We start from the raw sequence: 21,547 nt of genomic DNA, 5'->3' as shown, positions 1-21,547 counted from the left end.
GGGCTCCTGGTGTCCGCAGATGGGGAGAGGATAAACGAAGTCAAAGTGACCATCCAGTCTGGCTTTTTCCCAAAGCTCTCCCAAGAATGTGGTTCCAGTTCTCTCAAGACTCCCACAGACTCAGGAAAAAGGAGCATGTTATACAACATTAAGTGAGAAAAGCAGGATATCAAATGGTATATGAAGGAGTGAGAGCATACTTAAACAAAAAACACCAACCAAACCCCCCATGAATGGGAAGGGGGTGGGGAGAGGGTAAGAAAAGTCAAATATGGCTACCTTTGGAGACTGAGAGCATGGGTGAATTGTTTTTCTTTTAATTTGTCATATTTTCCAAGTCTATAATAAGCCTGTCCTCCTTTTATAGTGAGAAAAAAAAAAGCTATTAAAACCACCAAGTGCCTTACAAAACTAAATATAGCATGACTCCATATTTTATATTTATTATATTTATCATGTTTATTGTATGTCTACAGAAAAACGTTGACAATGGTTATGTCCTAAGAGTGGAATCACAGGAAATTTGTACTTGTCTTATTTTTAGGTTTTCCTAAAATCAACATATTAATAATCTGGTAGTATTTTTAAAATGCTCAGGGCTGGGAAATTCTTTTTGATTTCCAGCCCGAGGCCCGCCTGCTGCAGCTGAAGCCCCTTCTCACTCTCCCTGTGCGTGTGCCCTGGGTGAGGCTTGAGAAAGGCCAAGGACAGCTGCTGAACAGGCACATACCTCCCTTCCCTTCCAAGACCCAGAGGCAGGTTTCAATTCAGCTGCCTGCCCCGTCCAGGTAGAAATGGACAGAGGTCAGCTCAGTAGGTGCCTCTGAAGGGCCTGGGGAAAGAATGTGGGTCTGGAGTCACCCGCTGGGGACTTGTGGCATCAGAAAGGGGGTGGGGTGCAGGCAGGGCTGAGCTGGCAGCCAAGTTCCAGGAGAGGCGGCCCCCAGGGCAGGCGGGTTCCCGCACTCAGGAGGCAGGAATGTGCCTCCCGGCCACACCGTGCAACCGGTGGCTGCCAACTAGCGCCCGCGCTGCGGTGCCCGTGCCGGAGGGGCCGGCCGGGCGGCGGGGTCCAGGTTGGACGTGGTGCAGTGATGGAGAGGCATTCCCGGCAAGTGACAGCCTCCTTCCCCCGGCCGTGCGGCTGGGGTGCGCTCGCCTGGTCCGTGGGCAGCCCCAGCGAAGGGCAGAGCCGCAGCCCGAGACGCCGCAGCTCAGGCCCAGCGCGGGCCGGGGCCCCGCCCCGCTCTCAGCGGCCCCCCAGCGGGAGCGAGGTGGGGCGCAGCCTCCCCAGGGCCCTGGCCGTCTTTCCGCTGCGCTGACGCCGCCGGAAGGACCGCGCGCCGCCGCGCGGGACGGAGGCCGCCGCCCACGGCCCTGGGTTCCGGGAAGGACCCTGGTTCGGCGAAGGGGCGGGGCCTCGGCGGCGCGGCTCGGCGGCCCCGCGGAGCACGCCGGGACGGGGCGCTGCCATGGCGACGGGCGCGCCGCGCCCCGCCCCGCCCCGCCCCTCCCGGCGTCGCGGGCGGGCCTACGGGCCGGGGCTTGTCTGATCCAACCGCGCGGAGGAGGCCCCGGCGGGACCAAGATGGTGGGCGCCGCGGGCGGGGAGCGAGGGGCGGGCAGGAAGCCCCGGAGTCTGCCCCGTCGCCGCTCCCGCTCGGGGTCGGGGAGCGGAGAGGAAATGGCCCCGGGGGCTGCAGGCGAGCTGCCCGCCGGTCCGGCCTGACAGCTACCCGACCTAAGCAGGGCTGCCCTCGCCGGGTCCAGATGTGACACCCCCCCCAAGATGGCTCCCCAGGCCCTCCGCGAGCAGGCCCTGGCTTCCCGGCTCTGTCCCTTCCCCGACCCAGCGCGCCTCCACCGTCAGGGCGGCGGGGGCGTTTTGGGGCCCGGCCGAGGGGCCTGAGGTGCCAGGCTCTGCGCACCCACATGTCAGGTGTGCGCTCCCCGCGCAGGAGGCTGCCATCCCTGCCCTCCGGGAGGCGCGGCTCAGCTGGCAGCTCCCCTGCAGACCCCGATCCCCTTGCCCTGTGGCCGCCCGGCAACACTGGGGACGAGGGGAGGAGGGGAGCTCACACCGCTGGGCTAGAGGACAGTCCCCCCGAGTCCTGGACGCGAGTGGCTGCCCAGGTTCGGTGAGCAGACAAGCCCTGATCTGTTAGGGGGCGAAGTGGCAGAGCTGGGACTCAGCCAGGCTGTGCCTCCAGACGCCTGTCCGCACAGGGTGGCACTCCCCGGTCGCTGGCGGCGCGGCCCGGGCTGCTCCGGCTGCTTATCTCAGGCCCGGAGCCATGGCCTGGCCGCGCTCCCCTCCCCCCCCCGCCACAGGCCTGGCTTCCCTTCTGAGCCGCCAATCTGCAGCCACACAAAGCCCTGTTTGTTTGCTTTCTCTGCTGTTCCCTCTGGATCCGATGTCTTTCTCTGCTACCTGCCGGCCCGGCTTCCTCTCCAAGCTGCCTTCCCAGCCAGCTGAAGGGAAGGAGGGAGCAGCCATTCCAGCAAGCCCTGACTCTCAGCCACCCCATCCTCCTATCGTTCCTCGAATCCACCTCCCCAGTGCAAGAGATGCCCAGCCGAGGCGGCACGAGCAGAATGGCTCTGCATTCCCCCCACTGCCTCTCAGAATGCAGGGTGCCAGCTGGGTGGAGCTGGAGAGACGCTTTAGCCAGGGGCTGGGGCAGGGGGAGGGGAGCCAGAGAGGCCCGGCCAACCTCCCCTCTGCTGTTGTGAGCAAGGCTTGTTTTGTTTGTCCATTAGGAAGGCTGCCCCTGACTTCCCAGCAACCCACTGGCTGCCAGGAGATAAGGAAATGAATGGGACCAGGACGGCTGAATTGAAGGAGGTGGAGGACGCCCTGGTTTCATGGGCCTCACCCACCCTGCACTCTTTATGGGGGTTCCTAGGTATCCCAGGCTCTGGGATGAGGGCTTACAGGCTGCATTGGGGGTACCCTGTCAGTGTCCACCCCGAGCAGATCTCTGCCTGCAGTGTCTTGGGAAGCCCTATCAGCCTGAGGTGAAACAGGGCTTTCACAGGCAAAGAAAAATAAACACCCGCATTCCACACCACCTTCTCTACCTGCAGAGGGGGGCTGCCCTCTCCCTGTTCAAATAAAGAAACCCAATACTGGTACTGCACAGAGATACCACAATCTCCCCGGCTCCCTCTACCCAGAGCACTTTTACCGTGTGCCCTACCACATTGGGTGGCCTGGGGCAGGTCCTAACCTCCCTCTCCCTCCCTGGGCCTCCCTCTCCCCCTTCCGATCCCCTTCCGTACAGAGTTTAACCCTTACAGCAACTTTCGGATGAAAGAATAATTATGCCCACTTGACAATTGACAGGAGGCTCCAAGAGAGAAAGCCACAGAGACTAAAACTGCCTCAGTCAGAATTCAAGCTCACTTCTGATTCCAAGCTCCAGAAATTCAGAGCCAGTGATTATCTGCTGAATGGATGAGTGACCCCATGAGGAGGTGAGTGAGCAGCAGGCAGGATTTGGCTTTTAAGCCCAGCAGATGTGGTCTCCAGCCTCAGCTCTGCCACTTGATTGCTGTGTGACCTCAAGCAGGTCACTTAACCTCTCTGAGGTTCAGTTTCCTTGACAAGCTGTATAGGGCAGTCAGTAAGGCTTAGAGAGGACCATTCAATGCCCAGCATAAAAGCAGGCACTCATTACATGATAGCTTTTCTCCATGATCCCTTTCAGCATCCAAAGAGAGGCATTCACTTATTAGAGGAACCAGGCCTCTCCCACTTCCTTTCACCCATCTGGCCCTGCTGCCAGGCATCCCCCAGTCACCGACTCTGGCCCTCTGGAATGCTCAGGCTAAGGTCAAGGGCTGCCAAGCTGAGTTCCCCAAGCTCCACTCCCACCCAGGAGACCAGAGCCTCTATGTTTAATTAGCCAGGGCGGGGCCCCAGGGGACAATGTCACCCCAAGGGAAGAAAGCCAGCTCCATCCACATCCTGCCGGACTCAAGAAGAGAGAGCCACTCAATTAAGTCTGATTTGGCAAAAACGTCTGTTTTTAGTTCTATTTAGGGCCACAGTGGGGATTTTCTGTGCTTGTCTCAAAGGTATCCTAAACTGGATTCCTTCCCACCTCCCCCACCCCTATCTGTGTTTGAAATGAAAATATTGTTCTTCCTCTTCTCTCTCCGGCCTCTCCACCTATCAGAGGGATGCAATGGAGAGAAGGGGCAGTGGCTGGGCCCCCACAAGGAGGGCAGCACTCTGTCCCACCCACCAGGCCTCTGCAGCCCCCTCAGCTCAGTGCCCCAGAACTGAGGCACAGCATGCTTGGGAATTGTAGTTCCCTCAAAGAAGGCAAAGGTAAGAGGACCTCCAGCCTTTATCTTCTCCCTGCCTCTAGAAGCTCCTGAGGCTGCCTATTTTCTGCTCTCCTCAGACACACCAGGTGTCTGCCCTTCCCACAATACACTTTTTAACTTCCTGCCTCTGAGCCTTTGCTTGACTGTGCCCTCTGCCTGGTAAGACCTAGCCCACGGCCTCCCCTCCATGGAGTAGAAAGCCTCTTCCGCACTTCGCACCTTATCTCCTCAGCTGGCAACAGAATTACAATTAAATCCACATATGTGCAATTATTTCTTTAATGTTTGCTCACCTCCCAGACTGTAAGCCTCAAAAGGGCAGGGATGGCATCCACTTGGTCACTACCATTTCTCCAGGGCAAGGTTTCTCAGCACCCCAGAACTGTTGACATTTTGGGCCAGACAACCTGTTGTGGAGGCTGTCCTGTGCATCGTAGGTGTCAGCAATACCCCTGGCCTCCACCTACTGGATGCCAACGCTTCCCCAGTTGAGACAACCAAAACGTCTCCAGACATGGTCCAAATGTCCCCTGAGGATTTTGTCCCTCGGGATGTTTGGACCACGAGAACCACTGCTCTAAGGGCTGACCCAGTGCCCCCTACCCCAAATGAATGAATGCATGGCTCTTCCCCGTCCTCCCCCAGTGATTTTTTACTTTACCTATTTGCTTATTATAATCATGTACGTATTTCATTTTCTCTATCAGACCAGAAGCTTCCAGAAGACAGATCCATGTGACCTCGGTTATATATGTGTGCTGATTGCACATAACTATTTGCTGAAAGAGTAACTATCAAAGCATCGGAGAGCACAGCACTAAAACCCAATGTGGTTCCCCCAGAGTGGTTCCCTACTCTGCCCTGGATTACTGTGTGACTTTGCCATAGTAGCTAAACTTCTCTGGGCCTCAGTGTCTTTCCAGTCCTTGTAATAATTCTTTGTCCTGTGGGGTTGGTGAAGGTTTACAACTTCTCATCTCAGCTCTAAGGAGCTGTAGCCCCAAGAAGAAATCTTTTAGGTGATTTTTGATTTACATTTACATTTTCTGAGAATTATTATTACTCACAGGCAACATTTATGAAGCACTTTGCTATGTGCCAAGTACAGCTAAGTGCATCATCGCATTTAATCCTCTTAAAAACAAAACTATGAAGTAGGTACTGTTATTTCCACTATTCGATCAATGAAGAAATAGAGGCTCAGAGAGATGGAGGGACCTGCCTAAGGACACCCAGATATGGTCTGGTGGCTTCTGGCAGTTGAGGATGTTAATCAAAAAAAAACAGCTTCAACACTTGATACTAAAAATCTTAATTAAAGTCTGAAGCCTGCTTGGTTGGTGCCAGGCAGTTAGACCTTTCTGGGTGAGTAAGGTCCTCGCAGGACCTCCCCACTGTCAGGCCTGACCCTCACCCACTGAGTTCCCATTACAGAGAACGGGCTCAGGTCCCCATGGAAAGGTCCGACAAGGCCAGGAAGCAGCTAGGAGTGCTGATTCAAGAAGTTGGCCTGCCTGGGCAGGCGCTTGGCTTGGAGCGCTGCCACCCCCTTCCCAGGTGTCATCCCTCTCAGGAAAGCCCTGGCTGGAACTGACCTCCCTCAGCACCAAGCTGGTCTGTGAGATTCTTCAAGGCAGGAACAAAAATGATAAGAGGGGAAGGAACCATTCTCTAGCACTTTCCACGTATCAGGCACTGTTTAAATATTTTATCTGCATTAACTCACTAATTCTCCCAACAAAACCTAATGAGGTAGGTGCTATCATGTCACCCATTTTACAGATGAGGAAACTGAGTAACGAAAATAAGTAACTTGCCCAGGTTCGTAAGGGGCAGAGCCGGGATCTGAATCCAGGCAGCTGAACTACAAAACGCACGTGCCTGTTCACTGTGTTCTATTAGAAATGCTTCGCACTGATGGCTGTGTTCCCAGTACCCTGCTGTGCAATGTGATTTATGAATGAATGAGTGAACAAATGAATGACTGTGGTTATACTGCCGCCAAAGTCCTCAGTTCCTGGATGCTTTCTCCGGGTCCACGCACACTGCTGGGGCAAAGCCCCCTTTGGAAACAGAAACCGGCCAGAAAACTACAATTCTTACTTGCCCCACTATGTAACAAAGACCCAGTCAGTCCATCTGCCTCAACCTGGCTGGAAAAGAAACATTGCTTTAGCCAGTGTTACCTCAGGAAAGGTTGAGAGGCAACCTGGCATGAGGGGAAAGGAGGAAGGACAGTGGTCTCCTCCTCATACAAAGTCCTTCAGCAGTAAGAGTAACAGCCACATCTGCTGAGCGTAACTAGGAGGGGCCTGTGATTATGCCCATTTTAAAGTGGGGAAATGGAGCTTCAGAGAGGACAGCAGGTACCTGGATTTGAACCCAGGCTGGCCTAACCCCAGAGCCTGTGTTTATGACCCCAAGCTCAGGGCCTCCGTGCTTTCCATGCCAACAGCATCGTCACATTTAATGCTTACAGCACTGAATGTTCTCATTTTGACAGGAGAGGAAACTGATGCTCGGAGAGGGAAGTGACTTGCCTTAAGTAGCAGTTGGAACTAAACCTCTTCCTGATTCCAAATCCAGTGTGTCTCCCACCATACTGCCCTGTGGATAGGCACCGCGGCCAAGGAGGGAGCTGCCCTGGAGTCTGCCGATCCTCCCTGGAGACACCCAGCCCGGGGCCTGTCCTGTCAGCCCTCTCTACTGCGTCCCCTATTTTCTCAGCCCAAGCAGTTGACCCTTCTCAATTTACAGGTGAGACTGAGGCCCAAGAGGAGAGGGGAGATGCCCCCAACTAGCCCAGGCTCTACACCCTTACAATCGGCTCCCTAGTCACCCCCCCCCCCCCCCCCCCCCGTCCATACACACACGCACGCACGCACATGGCCCTGCTGCGTCTGTCCGTCCCCGACAGGACTCACCCCTGCCCCCCTCCACAGCATCCTGGGTGCTTTCTCTCCTGAGCCTGTTCACTTTGTGCAAATACTAGATGTTGCGTGTCTACCTGGCCCAGACACTGGGAGGGCCTGGAAGGCCAGACCACAAGCACGCTCGCCTCTGGGGCCAGAGTGCGCCCAGGGCTGAGGGGAGAAAACACAGAGGGAATTTTTGCTGAATGGAGGGACGGTTGGACGAATGAATGAGTGTCCAGTGTCACGGGACCCCTAGTGCTCTTGGACATTTCTTTCCCAATTCTAAGCGTACTACTTAGCAACAAGAACACTTCCCTCACTCTTTCTCATGTCTTTCTCATCCCCTCTGTCTCCCTCTCTCCCCGTCTCCCCTTCCTCCCTCTGCCTTCTTTTCCCTCTTTTCCTACCTCATCTCCTTCTCCCCACCCCCAACCTGTCTCTCTATGTCCACCACACACGTCACAAGAACCAATAGAACAAAACCTCTCCTTTGCCAGTCAAGCCCCAGTCTGCTTCGAGCCGTGGCCCACCCTCCCGCCTCCCTCCCTGGTGTCACATTCCAGTCTCAGCTCCCCAGTGGCCCACCCAGGCACAGGGCACAGCTCTGGCTCCACCATCTCCTCAATCCCAGGGGAAACAGGATAAGCCAGTTTCTCCTCGGCCCGCCACAGGGAGCAGCCTGGGGGGCCAGGCCCCTGCTCTGGCCTCCCTTGTTTCCTCTTCAGTCAGACAGAACAGTCACCCGAGCAGCAGACCCCGCATGCCGCTGCTAAGACTCACAGGGCCCACAGACGCGATGCCGGCCTCTCACCTGCCCACCTCACCTGGCCCTTGCTGCCAGGGAGCACTTCTGAGCGTCTTCATGTCCCAGGCCTCGCCCTCGGCGCTGGGGCTGGGAAGCTGGGGTGGGGTGGGGGGTAGGGGGTGCTTTTAGGCCTAGATGCTCCAGCTTCATGGGGAGGACAGACACTAACAGAATTACTGATAATTCCGTGATAAACACTGTGCTGTGGGTACAGACAAAGGGAGATGACTCATTCTGCCTGGGAAATCAGAGCAGGGGGAGACGGGACGTCTGTGTTGGTCTTGGGAGGCAGGGAAGAAGGGGAAGGGCATCCTAGGTGGAAGGAACAGGCCAAGCAAACGCACAGAGGCAGGGATATCCATGGCTGACCCTGGGAAGCAGGGCTGTGCTATGGCAGGAGGGGAAGGGGGTTGAAGGGGGCAGGGCACGTGCAGGATGCCAGCAAGGGTGGTTGCAGCATGAGAAAGGTGGGTCTGGTGGTGTGGCTCGCTCGGAGGGGACAGGATGGAGGCGAGGAGGCCCCAGCAACAGCCCAGCGTCTTCCACTACCATTCCTTCTGAGCCAACGCCACCCTTCTTGGCCATGGTAGACAGGCCACGGCCATTTCAGCCTCCAAAGACATGCCGGTGTGTTCTCTCTGCCAGGAACGCCCCCTCAGTCTTACCTACCTGTGCTGGAAGCACCTGGTGCAAGCCCCCTCTTACATGAAGCCCCCACCTCCACAAAGCCCCAGCTCTGGCCAAGACTGAGCACACTTACCCCTGAATCCTAAAGCTCAGGTTGTCTGTTCCACCCATCTTGGAACGGAAGCATCTCCCTCTGTTCTTCACTTGGGCAAGTCTTACCAAAGATGCTGCCCTGTGTTTTCCCTCATCATCCCCAATAACCCCTGACCGGTGCTTTCACAGGGGGACCTGTTTCCTGCCTGTGCCCTGGCACAATCTCCCAAGACAATGCTGGTCCCCTCAGGCATTATCTGGGTCTCATTCACTTCTGGGCTGTTACCTCTTGGAGGCAGCTGCATCAAGCACAGGACTTCAAAAACAGTGGGTCCCTGGAAAATATTTGCTCCCTTGAGCCCAGTGAGCCCAGGGGCCTCTCTCACAGAAACTGCCCAGCGCACACTGCTGTGCACACGCCTCCACCTCCTCCCTCCCTGCAGAGCCACACATCGGAGGGGCGGAGAAACATCCACACCACAGCCACAGGCAGCTATTAAAAGCAACGAGGTGCATACATGGGCTGCCATGGAAACAGAACAGTAATAATAATAATGACGGTGGTGGCAACTGGCATTTCTAGGGACAAGGAGGGTTCCATATATGTTTATATGGATTAACTTATTAAATCTTCACTACAGTCCTGTGAAGCTGGGACAGTTATTATTCCCATTGTACAGACAGAGACACGGAGGCACAGAGAGGTAAAAAGCTCATTCAGTGAGTGGTGGAACCAGAAGCACCTCGCCCTGTGACCTGGCAGGTACAAATGGAGAAGGAAGTTGAAGAATAAGAGCCCGAGGTATGTCCTCATTTTGGGAAAAAGAAAACTAAGTATTTTTATGATAGATGCGCATGTACGTGAGTAGCAAAATGTCTGGAAGGATTCTGTTGACTGAGGTTACTTGTGAAGAGCGTGGGGAGTGCAAAGGGCACTTTTAACTCTATATAATTCTTGGGTTTTCTGCATTTTTCACAATGAGAAAAATCCATGCGTTACACGAGTAATTAAAAAAAGACAATTTGTTAGGGCCTCTTAACGTTTGTTGAATGCACAGAAGCCACATTCATTTTCTAGGCCTGTTTTTTCAAACTCTGGATATGACCTATTAGTGGATTATGAAATCAATTTTGTGAGTTGCAACCAGCAATAAAAAAAAAAAAAATCAAATAGACTAGAACAGAAAATATCAGATCAACTCACAAAGTAGAAGAAAGAGTTATTTCAATAAACTTTTATTTCAGTTATATACAGTGGGAGTAAATGGAACTGTGACCTAAAATGTATTTCTTACCACAGGTCACCACCAAGAGTTTGAAAGCCATTGACCCAGACTTGGAAGTTGAATGAGGACTAGGACAAGGGCCCTGCCTGCAAGAGCACCTTGGTCCAGTGAGAGAGAAAGATGGCTTTGGACAGGGTTGAGTTCCCTCTGTTTGGAAAGCCAGAGGGGTGCCTGGATGTTGGGAAAGGTTCTATTTAGCCCACTCCACAGTTGGTTTCTGGGGCCTGGATCACGCGTTGATACACTCTCCTTCCCTCCAAGGCTTTTGCCTGTGAGAGCCTCTGCCAGAATTTTGGGGCTGAGCCTCCGCCGGAACAGAATGTCTATGTCTACTCCTCTGTGTCACCCAAAAGGCCACTTCTTCTTGCTCCTAAGGATTTCCTCCTGGATACTCCTGGGAACCCTACACCCCCTTGTTGTCAAGGGAGAGGGGTGGAAAACTAGAAGGTTCCTTTCCAGCTTCCAGATGGAGAGGGCCATGTCCTAGGGAAGCCTCTGGAAACGCAGCTGTGTGGTCAGTTGGAAGAGGCGTCCACTCAGTCTGCACAGGGGACCACCCCCACCTAGGGTGAGCCTGACCCCAGGCAGAGCCAGGTCCGTACGCAGGATGGGGTGGGGGGGAGAAGCAGGGCCCCCAGCTCGGAGCTCCTCTGGACTGGTGCCTCCACAGCTCCCCTAACCCACCCGTCGCCCCCCTCCCCCACCCAGGGCAGCAGACAACTTAAAAAAAAAAAGATAAAATAAAAAGAAGTAGTTTCCCTGCTCTGACGTCAGCTGCAAGGTCTTAACAGCCCAGCAGCGGCATGAAACTGGATTGCAACCAGATGTAATGCCCTTGAATCCTCAACACACTGCTGCGTTGGAAGACAAATAAGGCGGGGGGCGGACACTTTGGGTGGGAGGGAAGCGTGCGGTCCCGCGTGGGTCTGAATCAGAGCGTGCCGAGACCACGGGGCAGGCGCTAGGGAGGGAGTGCTGCGAGCTGGGAAGCTGAGCTCGGGTCCGCCATTCAGGCGCGCTGCCTCCCCTCCCCCAGCCGCCCCCCCACCCCGACAGCGCATTGTTACGCTGGGGTATCGATTCAGAGGCCAAACCCCAGCGCCCCCTCCACCCAGGGCTCCCGGGAGGAGCGCAGCACCCCCGTCCCTGGCGTGGATTTGAGGACCGAAGCCCAAAGAAGGAAACCCCTCACAGAGAAAACGCACGCCCCAGGAAGCGGGGGCCTCGGCGGCCTCAGGCCTAGCCGATGTTTCGCTTCCCCTCCGCCCCTCCTCGGCGGCCCCCGACGCGACCAAAGCTCCAAATGTCACCCCCGTGTCCCGCCACTCCCTCACCCCCGCCACACTCAGCGACGACGCCTGGCGCTCAGCCCCCAAGTCCGTCTCCTCGGTCTCCTGCCTCCAAGGCGCACGGTCCGTGAACAGGCCGGCGCGTCACTGTCGGGGGACACGGGGGTCGCACGTCCGGCGCCCCCGACCGTAATGTCACCCTCCGGAGGGCCCGCGCGCCCTGGGCCTGCGTCGGAGCTCCCCGGGCCTCTGGGGCCGCTTCCTGCCAGGTCGCGGGGCCTGCACACAGGCCCGGGAACCGCGGCACGCGCGGGGGGGACCCAGTGGAGCCCCCTTGCGCCCCACCGCCCCACGCAGGCCCTCCCCGACCCTCGCGGCCCTGGCTCCCACGGCATGGCCCAGGCCAGGCCCCAAGTCCCACATGGAGACGTCGGCTCCCCGCCCCCCAGCCACCCGACGCACTCACAAAGCTTTGCTCTCGGCGCCAGGCGAACGCCCGTGTCCCCACCCCACGCTCGGCAAACACCCCGCGCTCCGGCGCGCGCAGAGCCCCCGGCCACGCTCGACCTGCGCTTCCGGCGCCCCCACGCCACGAACCGACCCCAGCCAGGCACGCAAATCTTCCCGAAGACCCTCTTCCGCGGCGCAGGGCGCCCCCACCCTGCAGCTCCCCGGACGGCCATCGGATGACCTCGCGCACCCCCCGCGCCACACAAAGCAACGGCCCCGCGGACCCCCACTTGCCGACCCCACGCGCGCTCGCGCCGGAGCCCGCCTCGCGCCCCCCCCCCCGCGCCCCGCGCCCCAGCGCTCGCCGCTCACCTCGCCGCTCACTCGGGGGCTCTGTGTCTGGTGCTGTGACTGCGCGGCCTGGAGGCCCCGTGGGCCATTGGGGGTCAGGGCGCCGCGGCCCGACCGGCCAGCAGCCGCGCGGAAGGAGGCTGGGCCGCGGCAGCCCCTCCTCGGGCCGCGGGCGGGCGGCCTGCTCGGCTCGCCTTAGCCCCCGCGCCGCGCGGCGCTGCAACTCGCCTCCCGCAGCCCGGCCGCGGGCGGGGGCGGCGCCCCAGGCGCGGAGTCGGCGGCGCTGGGACCGTGTCCCGGCCGCGCACCCGGCCGGCTCTGCCTGGTGTCCGCCGCTGCCGCGGGTGGACGCGATCCCTTCGGCACAGGAAGAGCGGGCGGGCGGGCGGGGGGAGAAGGAGAGCGAGAGCAGGAGGAGAAAAGTTCCCGGGCGGCCTGGCTGCGCTCGCTCGCGGCCCCGGGCGCCAGGTGGGCCGTGAGCGCCCCGACAGCACCCTCTGGCGGTCCCCGCGCCCGCCCGGCAGCCTTGGGGGAGGGAAACTGGCTGGGGGGTCCCGGTGGAGCCCTCAAGGATGCGCACGCTCCGCCCCGGGCTGGGGAAAGCCGCGGGACGAGGGCTGGGGTGACCGCTGGGACCTCGGTCAGAGGCTTTGGACTCGCATCCTGCTCTCAGATGCTTCCAGTCTCGGGAGGGTCTGGTGGCTAGGCCGGGCTCCCACCCTCACCCCACCGTTAGTCCTCACCGTGACCTTCTCTGAAAACAGTTCGGCTTCTCCACTCAATAGGCCAGACATAAATGTCTACAGTTCCTGGGCACCTGGCACCTTGCTAAGCGCTGGGGAATCAACAGAAATGAGTGGTTCCGGCTGTCTTGGAGTTGGTGCCCTGGCGGCAAGAGGCAGACAGCAAACAAATGCTTACATACGAAAAGAAGATAATTGCAGGGAGTGATAGTTCTAGGAATAAGCTAGTGAAGTGACAGGGTAGCAGCTACTTAGCCGGCAGCGTGAGTAGGAGGCCTATTGGAGCAGAGAACTGAACAGCAGGAAGGAACCTGCTATGGGCAGAGCATCCCTGGTAGAGGGAAGAGCAAGTGCAAAGACCCTGAGGCAGGAAAGAGGCTGGTGCACAATGAGCAAGGGGACAAGTAGTGGGCACGCTGAAGGCAAAGCCATGACATAATGGAGGACCGGGGTCTTCAGGGTCCCCAGGGCCTAGGAAGGAATTTCGATGCAGTTCCAGTGCTGCCATGGGAAGGAAGCCACTGGCAGATTTTAAGCTGAGAAATGTCGGATGAGCGAGTGAGTGAATGAACCTGTTAACTTACAGAGTCCCTGACAACTGCCACTCCAAAGTTTCCACTCACCGCAGCTCAGGCAAAAAGCCTGCAGCCACCTGCTCGGAAAGCCTCCCACCCTCACTGAACCTCTGGGGTCTGTTGGTCCTGTGTAGAGGGAGGTGTGGTCAGAGTTCCCAGGTGATTCAGGAGTTCCTATATGAAACCTCAGTTTCCTCATCTGTAAAATAAGGCACCGGGGTTGATAGGTACCATGCACTTATATCTTGGTAGGTACCAGATGACTGTACCCCTTTCTATACATTGTCTCATTTGATCCTGTAGCCCCTGGCTAAGCAGGCTCATGAGGAAACTGAGGTACAGAGTGGTGAAGTCACCAATCTTGGTTCTCAGGCTAAAGGGACAGAGCCCTTCCTACCAAATTCGGCCACGCATCTCCCAGGGTGAACAATATGAGCAAGACAGAAGACGGTTCGAGATGCGAACTGCTTTGTTTTCATCTTGCTTTAAGCACCGGTTCTGGGAGAGACAGACTTGGTTTCTAAATTTGGCTCCTTTGTGCCCAGCTGGGTGGCTTTGGGCAAGCCACGTAACTTGCTGAGGCTCAGTTTCACCATCTGTAAAATGGAAAAGTAGTAATTATTTCCTGGGGTTACTGACAAGATTAAATGAGGTAGGGTGTGTGAAGCATTTAGCCCGGAGCCTGGCACGCAACGAATGCTGTTAGCGTTTTAGGTCAAATGCTAGATGCGTGCGAATGGTCCCTCTCATCCGACCAGGTTGAAACTGAGGTTTCATACCGGAACTCACTAGTCTCCAAGTCACCTGGGAGCTTTGATGCCTAGCTCCTAGCATGGTCCTGTCTCCTGCCCTACCTGCCTTAACCTGCTCCTGGGGAGAACCTAGGCCAAGGCCTTGCACCAGGAACGTCAGTGGGTGGCAAGAGAAGGAGGCCCTCATAGAGGAAGGAGACCAAATACTAGTGACTGCCATTTCTGAGTACCTATTGTGCGTCAGATGCCTTCCATGTAATATTTTCCAGGGCTGCTGTAATAATTGACCACAAATCTAGTGACTTAAAACAATACAAACGAACTCTTTACAGTCTGGAGATCAGAAGTCCAAAATCAGTCTCACCTGGGCTAAGGTCAAGGTGTTGGCAGGGCTGGCTCCTTCTAGAGGTTCTAGGGGGAGAATCTGTTCCTTGCCTTTTCTTGGATCTGGAGGCCACTTGCATTTTGTGGCTCGTGATGCCTTGTTGACTTCCAGAAGTCACAAAAGACAAGAACACAATTGCTTTTGTTGTCACATCTCCTTTGACCATCTTGCCTCCTCTCATAGAAACCTTGTGGTTACATTGGGGCCACATGGATAATCCAGGATAATCTCCCCATCGCAAGACCCTCAATCGCATCTGCAAGGATTCCCCCCTCCTTTTGCCATACAAGGGAATATTCACAGGTTCCAGGGAGTGCGACCTGGATAGCTTTGTGAGCCATTATTAAGCCTCACACTCCATGCACTCTCTGAATGCTCCTCCATCATAACTTATTTTACAGACAAGAGAATCCAGGCTCAGAGAGGTGAAGTCATTGTCCAAGGTCACACGGCAGGTGAGTTTATTCACCTATTCCATGCCTACTTATTGAGTGCCCACTGTGGGTCGGACATCAGGTTAGACTCTGGGTTGCTATGTAAAAGTTACTTATGAAAGAAGCTGTGAAGCACAGGCACGAAGTATCATGGCATGGTTCTGTCGAGGAATTCAGAGAAGGCTTCCTGGAGGAAGCTAAGCTCTGAATAGTGATTTTCCCCTGACTAAAGCAGGCAGGTTTATGAGCAAGAGCCACCTGTCTATGGACTTAACCGTCCTGAGACGTCTCTGAGTGGTGCTGGCTGAGAGAGCATGGGGTTTCTCAGGGGAGAAGAAGGAACTGACCAGCGGTCACTGCCAGCAGAGCCAGCATCCAGCAGATACTGCTGAGAACCTGCTTGTCATCTTTACCCAGATGCAGGTAAGAGGGCGAAGAGGGCGTTAGCCCGCTGTGCAACACACATGCCCAGTAAACACAGTGTTGGTACAGAGGTCTCAAACTTGCAGCTTGGAGGTGGAATCCGGGCTGCTGGGTTTAAAATATCAAAGTGCTGGAAACCTTTGGAGTTGAAATACCTTTAAGGAATCTAAGTTCATGGGGCCCTAGCACTACCCGTTGTTCTATACCCACATTTAAATCACCCAACTGACCATCAAAGGCATTTGAATTTCGGATATTCTCCCCCGCCCCAGGAGTCTTAAGACCCAGTTTTGCATCTGTGTGGCCTTGAGCCTTCTCAAAGGCCAAAATGATACAATGACTCCTGCCTAGGGAAAAAGAGACCTCTGTGGATTGGAAGACTGGGAAAAGGGAGGGATCTATCCCAAGATTGAGTCCTGTACCCTCTGGGAATAGGCGTGTCATTGGCTCACTCAATATGTTACAAGGGAGCATTTCACCAAGTTGTCCACCTCATTAGGTAGACATTCCCATTTCAATGATAACCCCTTTACTCATGCCAGGAAACTAAGGCACAGGGGTGAAGTACCTAGAGCAAGGAAGTGCACTGTGGGATTCAGGTGTGTCCTAGTGCTCACCTGAGAGCTCAGCCTCAGCTCATCCAGGCTACCATTCTGCCTCCCTGAGGATAAAAGATCCCGCGGTTCTTACACAACATCTTCTGAGCCCCAGCAGAGTGTGGGCTGTGCAGCAGGCCTCCCATTAGCGAGTACACAGCCAGCATTTATTGAACACTTACTATGTGTCAGACCCTATGCATTTGGGTCTGTGAGGTAGAGACTCTTATCTATTTGCAGAGGAGAAAATTAGGGGCCCAGAGAAGGGAGGTCATGTTTAGTCAATACCCAGAGGAGCGAGATGGAAAAACAGAAGGGACCACTCTTCCTAGCTCTGCCCCATGGCGACAGCGTAGCCTTGGGCAGCTCCATGCCTACTCCGAGCTTGGTGTGGGGACAGAGCCAGGAGTGCAGTTTCCAGGCTCTCGGCCTCACGTGGAAAGGTGCTGGCTCAGGTAGTAAATGGCCATCAGCTGTGATTGGATGGCCATTAGCTGTGGCTAGTTGGCCGTCAGCTGTAACCCTTGAGCCATTGGCCACTAATATAACTGCTGTGGCTACGCTAGCAGAACATGGAGGCTAGCAAGGGCGGATTGTAGATTGCGGATTGCAGAGAGGCGGATGCCGCCAGCAAGGATATAGAGGTGTGACTCCCCTATCTATGGCTCTGTGGGTGTTCTTTTTTGGCCTCACCATGTCCTGTGTTCTTATGTGGCCAGCGGGACCAGAGACCCTGCCTGACACCCTGCGTGACATTTGCATTTCTACAGGGGGAGCGGAGGTTGTCCACCTCACAGGCTCATAACAAGGAATTAAAACCCTTCAGTGCTGCGGAGCTCTATGGCAGCGGCTGCTCTCCCTCTCCAGGCTTCTGTGAATTGGGCCCCTACCCGGAAGGTGAAAGGTCTTGCCGGTGCTCAGAGCCCTGCTGCAAAAAGGCTGGCCAGGGAAAAGGGGTGGGGCAGCCCATTTCAGAGTGGGGGTCAGTGATGGGCGGGGCAGAGCAGTGAGAGGCCCTCTGGTTTCCAGCAGAGAGGAGGTGATCTAACATGCCCTGCTTAGCTCCGGGCCAGTTTGAGCACGGGAGAGTCAGGGGGCTTCTGTCCAGTGCCAGGAGTGCCCCTTCAGGGGTCCCAGACCAGCTGGCTCAGGGCCAGCCAGCCATCATAGGATCCTCCATTCCCTCATTCACTACCCAGTCATTGAGCCAAATCCTGTGCTAGACTCCATCTCAGGAATAAGAGCACACAGTACCCCATCCACACAGTACCCATGGGTCTGGTGAGCCAGACAGAAATTGGACCCAGTCTGGAGGCCTCATTACCCCAAGGAAAAGACCACTTTGACAACAGATGTTCTTGCAACTGGGAATCAGCATTTCTTAGTAATTGGAGAACAAAATGTTTAATTGGAATCGTCTTTTTTAAAAAAATTATAGCTATGAAAATACCTGTATTTTATGTTCCATGCAACAAAATTTAGGATAATGTGCTAATTCTTAAATTAATATGCTAACACTTAGAATGCAGAAAAGTTAATTTGAGGAGGCATGTTTTTTTTCCACACAAAATTGCCCGATGGTCTTTACTAGGCACTTCCCAGCAGTAACTGCTCAAAGGCTCCACACGCACGCACCCCTGTGTTCTTCGGGCCACTGGGTGCTATACCATTCAAATGGCTTTCTTCTGAAGCACTATGTCATAATTCTTCACTATTTAGACGGGGCCGACCGAGCCAGACAGAGCCTCGATTTGTGTGCCAAACCTCAGGATTTCTCCAACATCACTCTCATCAACTTCATGAAATTCTAAAACTGGCAAGATTTGAAGATTTCCTTTACCATCAACTTGCATAAGCGAACCTTCCAGGGACCCCCACCTCAGGACAAGCTGTGTCAGCCGGGTAGTAGCTGCATCTGGAGTTATATTGGGGAAGTATGAAATTCCACCTGGCTTCGCCATTTTACATCTTTATTACAGAACCTTGCCCTACCTAATACACCTGGTCTTCTGGTGCTAATAACTCCTGGAAGGAAACTGGGGAACAATCCTTCCCACTTTCAGCCCTTGTGGTTCAGCCTGGGCCGACCCTACCTCTGAAATGGTCATGTGACTCAGGCTCAGCCAACAAAATACCCCATTTGCCTGGCCACCGTGATCCGTTCAGGGCTGACCACGTGGTCCAGGTTTGCTGACAGTTTTGCTGGAAGCACTGAGCTTTGCTGGAGCCTCTAGGGGTTGTTAAACCGATGAGGTGTGGGCCTCGGAATCAGGCAGTATGGAGGAAGGCCGTGTGGAGGGACACATAGAGACATCATCTGGGCACCTGGCTCCAGCTACCCCTGAAGTTAAGAAAGCCCTGGACTCTCAGTGACACAAATTAGTAAATTCACCTATTTGTATAAACCAGTTTGAGTTGGTTTTCTGTCACTTGTCTCAAAGAGAACCCAGGTTGCTTTACCTGGAGAATTAAAATTAGGGTGGGGAAAGCAGGAATAAGACCACTGTCTTCCCAGATCGGAAGGGCTGCCCGGCCTCCTTGTGCACTAACCAACAGATTGTGTGGTTCCAGTGGGTAGAAGGTCCTGGAGCAGGATTTTGACTCTTTACGCGGAAAAACTTTCCCACAATGAGAACTGTTTAAGGAGAGCTATGTGCCACCGTGAAAGAGAGAGCAAACTTCTTGTCTCTGGGGCTATGCAAACAAAAACAGGCTGTGACGAACGGGACTCGGGCTGGCTTGGACAGCAATCCTGTAATTGAGTGATTATGACTTCATACCTCAGACTAGTTTTAGTGGAGAGCTGGGGAACACCAGTCACTCAATTTATAATTGTAAACTATTCAAGATTTTCAAGAAGGTACAAAAAATAATTCACTACTGTCAGCTCAAGAAGTAAACCCTCATCAATATAGTGGAGTGCCTGATCCTAGACCTCTCCCCCTCCCCCACTGTCCCCTTGCTGGTCTTTAACCTTTTACTACATGAACACCATCCTCAGGGATGTGCAGTCCACAGGTCTTTCTTAGAGAGGTTAGAATTGCCGCACTTTCAGACCCTACGGATTTCTTTTGTTATTACCAGTGGTGAAAATAAAAACACTCGGCTACGAATAAAACACGCATTTTCTTTCTTTCATTTTTTAATAATAGAAAAGTATTATAAAAGCAGTCCCCAAACAGTTTTTCATCTTGTTTCTATAAAAGCAACCCTTCCGCTTCGCCTCCCCTCCCCACCTCCAACGCCCCAGCCTCCTCTGCCTTTCCTGTTCAGGTTTCTGAGCTTGGTCTTCCCCTCTGCACCATGCAGAGAATCACAATTTCAGAGCTGTGAGGACTGAGGCTGAGATAAGGCAGTTTGCACTTTCCCTGGCATGGAGTAAGTACTCAATTATAGCACTAGTTGTTATTATTCTGCTCCTTCGGGGAATTGCCCCACCACACAACCCCTCCTCCCTCTGCTTCCCTACCTTGTCTGTGAAATTCCATCACTTTTATCCTTTGGTCCTACCTCTGATCACAGTCTGTGTAACTGGTCTCCTTGCCTTCAGTTTCAAACCCTCCCCCTGCCCCCCCCCACATCCACCCGCCTTGCAGGGGCCCAAGCAATTGTTACTTGCCTGGCTTGCCACCCACCCACCTCACGACACGCACCCAGGCTGGCCTGACTCATACAATGCTTCCCTGCTTCATCTTTGCAGAGTGACTTGCAGACCCCTCGATTGTCCCATCCCTTACTCTGAACATCCCCACATACTGCTCCCTCTACCTGAGACACCCTTCCTCTTTTGCTCTGTCTGGCTGCTCCCTCCACACCCTTCTAGGCTCAGCTCAAGCGTGGGCTGAGGATGCCATCCCAGACCTCCTCGGGTCAAAAATCTGGCCCTCACTCCCTCGGCTGTGCATTCGGGCACCACTATCCTATGAGATTCTTGGTGAGCACTATTCTTTACAAGTCTCTCTTGCTCCGGGTGGCGAGTTTTCCTTCCTTCCTTCCTTCCTTCCTTCCTTCCTTCCTTCCTTCCTTCCTTCCTTCCTTCCTTCCTTCCTTCCTTCCTTCCTTCCTCTTTCTTTCCTTCCTTTCTTTTTCTTTGCGAGATTTTTGAGGGCAAGAGTGCTGTCCTCTTCAGAGTTTGACAGATAGTTTTTACATAACAATTTTTAAAAACAGCACCATTTACTTCTCTAAGCTCTTTGCACCTATCAACTCATTTAAGCCTCACAAGAACCCAGGAAAGGAAGTACTCAATCAGCCCGTTTTACAGACAAGGAAGTGAAGCCCAAGGAGCATGTATATATTTCCTGTGGCTGCCATAACAAATCACCACTAACCTAGCTGCTTAAAACAACAGCTTTTTATTCTCTTACATTTCTGGAGGTCAGGAATTCAAACTCAGTTTCACTGGGCTAAAGCCAGGGAGCCGGCAGGGCTGGTCCCATCTGGAGGCTCCGGGGAGAATCTGAATCGTTGCCTTTTCCAGATTCCAGGGGCCGCCTACACCCCTTGGCTCATGGCCCCTTCCTCACATCACGACAGCCTCTTGTTTCTGTCATTGCATCTCCCTCTCTTCTGTGTCCAATTCCCCTTTGCCTCTCTCTCGTAAAGACACTTGCCATTACATTTGGGGCCCAGCAGGGTAAGCCAGGAGAATCTCCCCATCTCATGATCCTGACCTTAACCACGTCAGCAAAGTCCCTTTTGCTAGCTAAGGTCACATTCATAGGTTCTGAGGATTGGGACATGGGGATTTTGCGTGCCACTGTTCGGCTGACACAAGTCTCTGGATGGTAGTGCTGAGACACTGAGGGACTCAGGAGGTCTGGCTCCAGAGCTCAGTGCCATGGTGCTTCCTGTCCAGGAGATTTGTTGACCGGTTGAGTGCCTGGAGCAAAGCATTCCAGGCCAAAGGAAGAAGGTGGCCTGGCCTGTGGGCAGGGAGGAAAGTCCACACAGCTCTGTGGGAGGAGGGAGGGCACAGGTTAGCTGGACCCTGATGGCGCGTCTCCGTCCACCACCCATCACGCTCGAGGTGGTGGCCAGAGCGCCTTGACTAGGGTGGGTACACTGTACCACCTCCTCCCATCCCCACGCTCCCTCGTGGCCAGCAGGGTCTGGACAATGGTCCTTCCCGAATGTGCCAGGCAGTGAGCCAAAGTGTTCCCATCTCTCATTTAGTCTTAACAACCGTAATCCCTCATGTACACATTCTCTGGATGTACAGAGTGAGGCTATTGACCGCAGCCGAGCCCTGTGCTCCATACGTCACAGATTCACGCTCACGGAGCGCTCCCAGCTGCGCTGTAGGGAGGTACTGTCACCCTCTGACTGTCAAGGGGAAACTGAGCTTAACATCCAGTGAACAGTCCAGGGATACTGAGGATGGCGCTTGGTGCGGGGGACGAGGCTGAGCTGGGCTCCAGAGCTACGGGTTGGCATGGAAGTGGAGGGTCCGCAAGGCTCTGTCCAGCAGCAGGCAGCAAGGGTGGGA

The 21,547-nt window shown here is 54.8% G+C and overlaps 1 protein-coding gene across 2 annotated transcripts in view; it reads right to left on the bottom strand.

Moving 5' to 3' along the window:
* Positions 1 to 12,529, bottom strand: part of RAI1 (retinoic acid induced 1) — a 116,789-nt gene extending 104,260 nt beyond the window's left edge. For both annotated transcript variants that reach the window (XM_081029657.1, XM_081029654.1), the window contains exon 1: positions 12,173 to 12,529. The gene's annotated coding sequence lies outside the window, so the exon portion shown is untranslated. The remainder of the gene's footprint in view (positions 1 to 12,172) is intronic.
* Between the last annotated feature and the right edge of the window lie 9,018 nt (positions 12,530 to 21,547).

The sequence above is a fragment of the Rhinolophus hipposideros genome, assembly GCF_964194185.1.
Source record: "Rhinolophus hipposideros genome assembly, chromosome: 20".
NCBI lineage: Eukaryota > Metazoa > Chordata > Mammalia > Chiroptera > Rhinolophidae > Rhinolophus > Rhinolophus hipposideros.
This window is presented reverse-complemented; position numbering and strand designations above follow the sequence as displayed.